An 8,933-nucleotide genomic window follows, 5' to 3' on the forward strand; every position below is an offset into this window, starting at 1 on the left:
CAATGGAGCTGAGCCAACAGCCGGTACGTATCTTTGCCACACTCGTTTATCTTGAGTGCTATTGTGGTTTGATTACTATGTATAGTTAAAAAAAATTATGAGCAGGATCGGTTTCTGTTGGAGGTGAGGTAGCTCACACTCTTTTCGATACGGGAGCTTCTCACAGCTTCGTGAGTTCGCGACTAGTCAAGGCTTGGCCTTTTCAGGGTGTCTTTGAACCAAAGACTAAGCAGATTCAGACAGCCGGCACAGAGAGAATTGGAGCCACTGGCGTGCATCGAGATGTTCCTATCTTACTTGGAGGGTTCGTTTTCACCGGAGACCTAGCAGAGATTGAGCTAGATTACTACGACGTTATACTTGGAATGGATTGGCTGTCACGGCATCGAGTGGTGTTAGATTGCCCGAAGGCAAGGGTTCATATCCCTAGAGAAGAGGGGAAGATCACATTCCAGTGTGTTCAAGCTCACCGGGGAATTTCTATTGTCTCCATGATACATGCTGAGGATTTATTGGAGAGAGGAGCAGAGGGGTTTCTGGCGACTATTTCGATGGTTAAGAAATTCGGACATCACGAGTTGCAGGACATTCCGGTGGTTGAGGAGTTCGAGGATGTATTTGAGGCCTTAAAGGGACCACCACCAGCGAGAGGAGATGCTCTCACTATTGAGTTGGAACCAGGGACAGCACTGGTTTCACGGGCCCCGTACCGACTAGCGCCAGCAGAAATGGCTGAACTAAAAAGACAATTGGAGGAGCTATTGGGTAAGGGTCATCAGACTCAGTACTTCACCGTGGGGAGCACCAGTACTGTTTGTGAAGAAGAAAGATGGGAGTTTCAGGCTTTGTATTGATACAGAGGTTTGAACAAGGTGACCATCAAGAATAAGTATCCACTTCCGCGTATTGATGAGTTGTTGGATCAGTTAAAGGAGCCTTATGGTTTTCTAAGATTGACTTGGCATCAGGTTATCACCAGATTGCGATAGCAGAGGAAGATGTGAGGAAGACGGCTTTCCGCACACGTTATGGACATTACGAGTTTGTGGTGATGCCATTTGGGTTGACGAATGCACCTGCAGCGTTCATGAAACTTATGAATGATGTTTTTCGCGAGTACTTGGATAAGTGCGTGATCGTCTTCATCGACGATATTCTGATTTATTCTCGGAGTAAGAAGAATGCTGAGCATTTACGGATTGTGTTGGAGAAGCTCAGAGAGCATCAACTATTTGCTAAGCTGAGTAAGTGTAGCTTCTGGCAGAGAAAGATTGGATTTTTGGGTCATGTGGTTTCTGAGGCAGGAGTTGCTGTAGATCCAGAGAAGATTGTCGCAATTACAGAGTGGCCGACACCTAAGAGTGCTACAGAGATCCGTAGTTTTCTGGGTTTAGCAGGTTATTACAGGAAATTCGTCAAGGGATTTGCTAGTATCGCCAAACCAATGACTCAGTTGACAGGCAAGGATGTTAAGTTTGTGTGGACAGATGAGTGCTCGAAGAGTCTCACAGAATTGAAGCGACAACTCACAGACACGCCAGTTTTGGTACTGCCGAGGCCAGGGATACCATATGAGGTTTACACAGATGCATCAGGTACTGGTTTGGGTTGTGTATTGATGCAGGATGGTCATGTTATCGCTTATGCATCACGTCAGTTGAGGCCTCACGAGGTCAACTACCCCACCCATGATTTGGAGTTAGCAGCAGTTGTTTTTGCGCTAAAAATATGGAGGTCATATCTATATGGGGAGAAAGTTCAGATCCTCATAGATCACCAGAGTCTTAAGTATATCTTTACTCAAATGGACCTGAATTTGAGACAGCGTAGATGGATGGAGTTGTTAGGAGATTACAACTTGGATATTACATATCATCCAGGTAAGGCCAACCATGTGGCAGACGCCTTGAGTAGACGCAGGAGTGATGTTTCAGGAACCAAGGAGGTTCAGGAGCTGACTGGAACAATTGCTAGTCTCAGATTGTGTGCAATCACTTCAGATGGGGAGACAGCTGGTCTTGATGCTTTGGAACAAGCAGATTTATTATGGAGTATACGCAGAGTTCAAGATGATGATGAGGCTTTGGCTAAACAGATTGAGATCGAGAGTATTGGATATCATACAGCTTTGAGCGGGATGTACATGTACTGGAACCGAGTTTGTGTGCCAGATGATAAACTGCTACGGAAGGAAATTTTACAGCAAGCACACAACTCACGTTTTTGTATCCATCAAGGGAATACCAAGATGTACAGAGATTTGAAGCGTTATTACCATTGGACTGGTATGAAGAAAGATGTTGCTACATTTGTATCGCAGTGCCAGACATGTCAGATGGTTAAGGCTGAACATCAAGTGCCTAGCGGATTATTGCAGAACCTACCGTTGCCAGAGTGGAAATGGGACATGGTGACTATGAATTTTGTGACTGGACTTCCGACAACCTTTGGTGGGAGGAATGCTATTTGGGTGATTGTGGATAGACTCACCAAGTCTGCTCATTTTATAGCGATTAGAAAACAGATGGAGCTGATCAGTTGGCGCAGATTTACCTTAGAGAGATTGTGAGGTTGCATGGAGTTCCTGTCAGCATTGTATCGGATCGAGACACAAAGTTTACATCTGCTTTTTGGAGGGCCTTTCAGAAGGCGCTTGGGACAAAAGTCCATATGAGTACAGCTTATCACCCGCAGACAGATGGACAGTCAGAGAGGACTATTCAGACTTTGGAGGATATGCTCAGGGCTTGTGTTTTGGACTGGGAAGGAAACTGGGGAAAGTATCTACCTCTAGCGGAGTTTGCATACAACAACAGCTATCATTCAAGTATTGAAATGGCACCATATGAGGCGATTTATGGTAGGCCTTGTCGTACACCACTTTGCTGGACAGAAGTAGGAGAGAGACGAGACTTAGAACCTGCAATGGTTCAGGAGACAGTGGAGCAGGTGGAGATGCTCAAGTCTCGGCTTAAGGAGGCTCATGACCGACAGAAGAGTTATGCAGATAAGCGCCGTCAGAATTAGAGTTTCAGGTGGGCGACCTCGTATACCTGAAAATGAGGACATTTCAGGATGATCTAAGACTCGGAAGCTAAAGAAGCTTAAACCAAGATTTATGGGGCCGTATCCTATTTTGGAACGGATAGGAGCAGTTGCTTACAGATTGGGATTATCAGCAGAGTTGTCAGACTTCCATGATGTGTTCCATGTGTCAGTGTTGAGAAAAGTTGTAAGAGAGCCAGAGCTCATTCTGCAGCAGCCACCAAGTGACCTTGGTAAAAATTTGTCTGCACTTTGTCAGCCAGTACAGATTTTGGAGAGGCAAATGAAAGCGGTTCAGGGGATGATGACTAGTTTGGTCAGAGTCAGAGACGGGATCCAGAGGAGACCTGGGAGACCGAAAATCAGTTGAGGATTGACTATCCAAAGCTTTTTGAGGATGGCATTGGACAATCGGGTCAGGAGCCGAATTCGGGGTCGAATTCCTTATTAGTGGGGGAGAATTGTAACGACCCAATTCCCAGCCCAGTGACTTCGGCCCGGCAGAGCCCGTTAGTGTTGCAGGAAGCCCTTGGTGAGTCCCATATATAAACCATTATCCCCCATTATTTATTCTTCAGAAACCCTAAGCGTTGTAACTCTACAGAGACTGAGCCGTCACTCACACCTGAGATCGTACCGCCGCCACCACCACGTCCAGAGCCGAGATTGACCAGTTCACCGCCGATCCCAGACAAGGTAACCGGAAATCATCTTTCCGATTTGGTTTTAAAAACGGCCGTTCATTCAATCGATGATAACTCACTAACCATTTGGAATTTCGTAATTCTAAGACCACCATCGTGATCGTGACGTCGAGACGAGTCGGGACCAAGAAGATCAGCCGGAAAGTCGCCCAGACGCGCCGTCAAGCGCGGCTTTTCTCCCGCGTCGTTCCGCGCGTGTGGCCACTCGCCGCTGCCGTTCTCCGCATGTCCCGCGCGTGGATCTCACGCGCCACCAGCACCCCCGTTGATTCCGGTAAGCCGCCGTCTTTTTTTTTGCCGCCGGTGACTCGGTCGGTGACTCGGCCGGCGACTCGGCAACTCGACCGAGTCGACTCGGCGAGTTAACTCGGATCCGGTCAACCTGTTGGGTTAATTGATTTCGGTTTGGTTTAGGTTAACCGGTTATTTATTAAATCGATTTCTGGTTTAAATTAATTGAATTGGTTAAGTTAAACCGGCGGTTAAAAATTGATTTAATTTCGGTTACGGAAAACCGATTTGGTCTAATTGATTTTGGTTTGGGTAAACAGATTGGTTCAATTCGATTTCAATTGGTCAAGGGTTGACCGGCTTGGGTCAGAGTTGACCGGGTTGACCTTTGACCAGCGGGTTGACTGTTTGACCAATCGCCGGTTATCCGTTTTTAACCGTTCGAAGGGCGTTCTGACTCGATTTTTCGCCTCGATTTCAGATTTGGAGTCTGTTTGAGCAGTTGGAGTTCATAGCTACTACTTTTCCCCACGTGGCTAAGGTGAGGGTCTTTTCTCGAATTTCTCTTACACGGCTTAGGGCCTCGAATAAGTATAATTTATTTCTAATGTGTTTCCGTCTGTGTGAATCGAGTCTATTATTGCTTGTTTAGTTTTTAGGTTCTTTGCTTAAACCGGAAGTAGGGTGTTAGAGGATTCAACAATGATTGTCTCATTTAAAATTGGTAAATAAAAATAGTTGTTTTATTAGGAGTTATATGATTGTCTGAGATGGATACAGAGACGGACTTCTGTATGCCGAATTGTTTAGAGGCTACGGTCAGCTATAGTCGACCGGTTGACGCGTAACCCAGGAGGTCGATAAATCGTCTACGGGCGTGTGTTACCGAGCACTTGTTCGGTGTGTGTATGAACCGAGCACCTTTTCGGTAGTGTTTGGCCTGTTAGTGGGCAGCGAGTGTGCACCTCGCTAGGACTGTTGTGTGATCTTTGGTACTTTAGGTACCGTTTTGCAACGTGTTAGGGTTAAATTATATTTATTCGGAGTGCTCTGTCCGGGTCCATGGACTTTGGGTTTAGTATTCCATACCTCACTGGGTAACTCCCCTGTTACTCACCCTCGTGTGCCCCCTTGCAGGTGAGACTGACGAGTAGGAGATTGATCGGACAACTGGTGATTTTAGGCATTTTTCTTTATTTTATTTCTCGGATTCATATCTATTATTTCGGCGATTATTCAGTTATTTCGACTACGAGATTTATGGATTTATTTCGTTATTTATATGAAAGTCGATGTTCAGATCTTTTTACGGATTTAATATAAGTTGTTGATTAGTAGCACGCCGGTCTCAGAGTGTTGATGAGACGGGTGTTACACAATCCTTACAGCATACGCCACTTCGTGATATATATTGTTCTTCTGGAAGTTATCTACTACTGGTGTTGAGATATAAAGATGATACTAACAGTGATTAATTTAGGATGGTGTTAAAATTATAAAGAAGAAGAGGATTACTTTTATAACCTCATCCTAGGTGTCTCGCCGACGGACAGCTTGGTAACCCCACAAGACATTGACTTTCTCACATGACGGGACTCCAGAACCTTAGAAGCCGGTGTTAGAGCACCGACGAACACATGTATAAACCCGCAAGCTCCCCACAGCGTTTACATTCCTGGCACAATTTCTCGAGACTCCATTGTTGATGTCGGCGATGGAAGAGGAGTATGAACCCTAGACTCGTTGTGACCGAGGAAGACGATAAGCGTTAGGTCAGGTACGAAGCCCACAAATGTTAGCGCAAGATTTAATGAAACGCGACGTTTTAGAAAGAGGGGCACATGTTGATTTCTCCTTGCACGACTTAACGATGTGACATCACAGAAGAGAAATAAACAATACTTTATATATATATATACTAGGTCGGCCCGTCCTACGACGAGATATAACTTATTTGTGATTTAGGTTATTATTTTTTGTATGATTTTATGGACGCTGTTTTTGGTTTACATTTGCAAAAGATGTATATGATAATGATTTTTGTATTTTAAAAAGTTTTATGTGAGGAGAGATTATATGTGATGATATATTTTGCTTGTTTGCAATAGTTGTTTTTTTTCTAAAGAGTCGTGGTATTGTTATGTTGTGTGGGCTTCAAATGGTTTTCGTGTTGTTTCTTTTTATAAAAATTTGATTTCGTATCTGGTGCGTTATTTGTGATTTGTAATATTTAGGTTCAGAATGATTGGGTTGTAGATATTTTTTGTATGTTATAATAATAACAATCACTATATCAATTTCTAGATTATTGAGAAGTGGTGGTATTGTAAAGATCATAGTAGTTCCCATAACATTTTTCTTTTAATATAGAGACGTCGCATAAGGAACGTTTGATCTATCTCAGCATTTTCCATCCCGAGACATGTTGGTTTTCTATTCATGATGATCCGTAAATTTCATGCATTCATCATGTTCTCATGTGCATAACAAAATTATGGCATAAAGATATTACATTTACCCACAGTTGTTGTTTGCTAATATGTGAAGATGTTTAGTCTTGTTGCGGTTTTGTTTCAAAGTCAAAATTATTTATTTTTTTCCTAATAATAATTCTTAATTGTATTAGATTAAGTAAAGTTTTTCTTACTAATCTCATAACTGAGTTTTACAGTCATTCATCTGAACTGAACGGTGTTCAGATATTTTAACTCTTTATGTTACAATTAAAATAAAAATCAAAGAAAAAACACATTGGTTAAGTATGTATAATTGGTTTAATAGTTTTTTCTCATTTGAAAGTTTGGTTATAGATGTAGTTTGAATAGTTATTTTCGTGGTTACTTTATTTTATGGGGTTTATTATGATTTTTCACTATTTTTTGCAATTAAGTAAATTTATACTTTGATGGTTCAGATGATTTCAATAGAAATATTTTCTTCTTATTTTGGTAATATAGATATTTTGATTGGTTTATTTTATATTTTATACTTTCATTAATACTCTTATATCTTATAGTTTTTCTTACGTTTCAATTTAAAATTTATAATTACAAACATTTTATTTTCATATCAGTATTAAATTAGTTGTATTGAAACTCTTTTTGAAATTCATGAAGTTACTACATTTATTTGCATATGGTGTTCTATAAATCAATTTTCATTTATTTTTTATAATTATTTATTTAATTATATTTTTAATATATTTTCTAAATTAATTTTTAAATGTTTTAAACGATTATGTGACTTATTCCATTTTAGTTGTAATATGCTGTTGTTAAAAAAAACAAGTTGTAATATGCTATAGGCATAACAACTATAGGCATAATAATATTATTTTAATACATATAAGTAGAAAATGTTAAAATACTATCATATATGAATTAATATTATAAAATGTATAAAATATTTTAGCATATGATTATAGGGTATCAAGGTGCAGTTTTATTTGAATATTACTTTTGAAATGGATTTGAACTTTAGAGTCGATTTTTGAATATCAGGATAAAAATTATATTATAAACTTATAATATTCTTCGTGACGTACACAGATTTTTGAAAAGCTATTAGCAGTTTTTTTGTTATAGATTTTTTTATTACTGTCATAAATTTGATTAATAATCTGTTGAAACCATTAACCTTTATACATTTTTCTGCACACATCGGTTAATGCCACAATCAGAAATTTAAAGTCAAGAATAAATATGTGTGCTACGATGAATAGAATTCATAGGATATACATATATAATCCAAATTAAGCTGCTTTTTTGGTTTTGGAATGTATAAATTTACATGCTCTTGCTTCCTCCAACTTGAAAAGGCAATGGTACAGACTTTGACGCTCTGTGTTTCCCACATTGTTGAAACGCTATCTTTTTGAAGGCAAGATTAATATCAAATTGTTGTAGCTCCTTTAATGCTAGCAGGTTTGACTACACCGACTGAGACGGAAGCTGCGTTCCTCCTCCCACTGTCCCAGCCTGAAAATGTAAACCATGATAAATAAATATGTTAAATCAAATTGAAGAACTTAATAGAGAGATTTGATCAGTTACCTGAGTAGTTGGTGTAGTGATAGAGATACGGATATATTTCCCGTTAATGGTTTCCATCATTGATGCATTGAGAGCTCTCCATATTTTGAGCTGGATCTTGGGAAAATAGCTATGAATACATCAAGAACTAGTTTTCTGGTGTGAGCGTTGAATCCACCTAAAGAGCCTGCAACAGCAAAGTGCCTGTGAGATTCTTGAGCATATTGAGCTCCACCAAAGCAGCCACACTCGTTTTCAACACCTTGTTCACGATCCCTCTTCTGATTACTGCCTCACAAACTAAAACTGACATAAATGAAGGTTACAAAAAAATATAGTGCCATGTCGAGACATCAGCGCTTGCTTTCTACTATGTCTATAGTTTCTGTTTCAAGATCAGTCTACACAGAAGAAGTATAAGAGACAATAGGTAGAATATTAAACTGAAAAACTCGCAACTTTCCAATGAGATTTAAGGTTGACTTAACTTGATACAATGCTTGATTGCTTGAGGAGAAGCCCGGAAAACCTAATCAACAAATGAATTTGAATCTATGGGTGAAATAAATATTGAGACTGAAAAGGAAAAAAAAATTGTAGATTTTAAGCCGTAATATGTTTAAAAGTACGATTGATCATGTGTTGGAGAAAGGAACAACTTTGTTCCCAGAATCTGAGCTGAATAGATGAAGTAACTTTATACATTGATATATCAGGAACTGTGAGGATGATGCTATACGCTGAATGCTTACCCTTTTATAGGAGATAATCACCGCCTAGATGAAGGATAAGAATCATTGAATGCAAGATCGTGGTTGTAGTGGGCATGAAGAGTTACGCTTTTGTTAATGGCGTTCAATCAATTCGATTGGTACCGGTTCCGAGGTTAAGAATAGAGACCGAAACGACATGAACACAGACA

At 40.1% G+C, this 8,933-nt stretch overlaps 1 long non-coding RNA gene across 1 annotated transcript; it reads right to left on the reverse strand.

Moving 5' to 3' along the window:
• Positions 1–7,856: 7,856 nt before the first annotated feature.
• Positions 7,857–8,383, reverse strand: LOC125594969. Its single transcript, XR_007330065.1, has 2 exons — positions 8,033–8,383; positions 7,857–7,957 (listed from the first exon to the last, which is right to left on the reverse strand). It is a non-coding gene; the product is annotated as an uncharacterized LOC125594969 (long non-coding RNA).
• Positions 8,384–8,933: the final 550 nt, after the last annotated feature.

This window comes from Brassica napus (assembly GCF_020379485.1).
Source record: "Brassica napus cultivar Da-Ae chromosome C7 unlocalized genomic scaffold, Da-Ae chrC07_Random_15, whole genome shotgun sequence".
NCBI lineage: Eukaryota > Viridiplantae > Streptophyta > Magnoliopsida > Brassicales > Brassicaceae > Brassica > Brassica napus.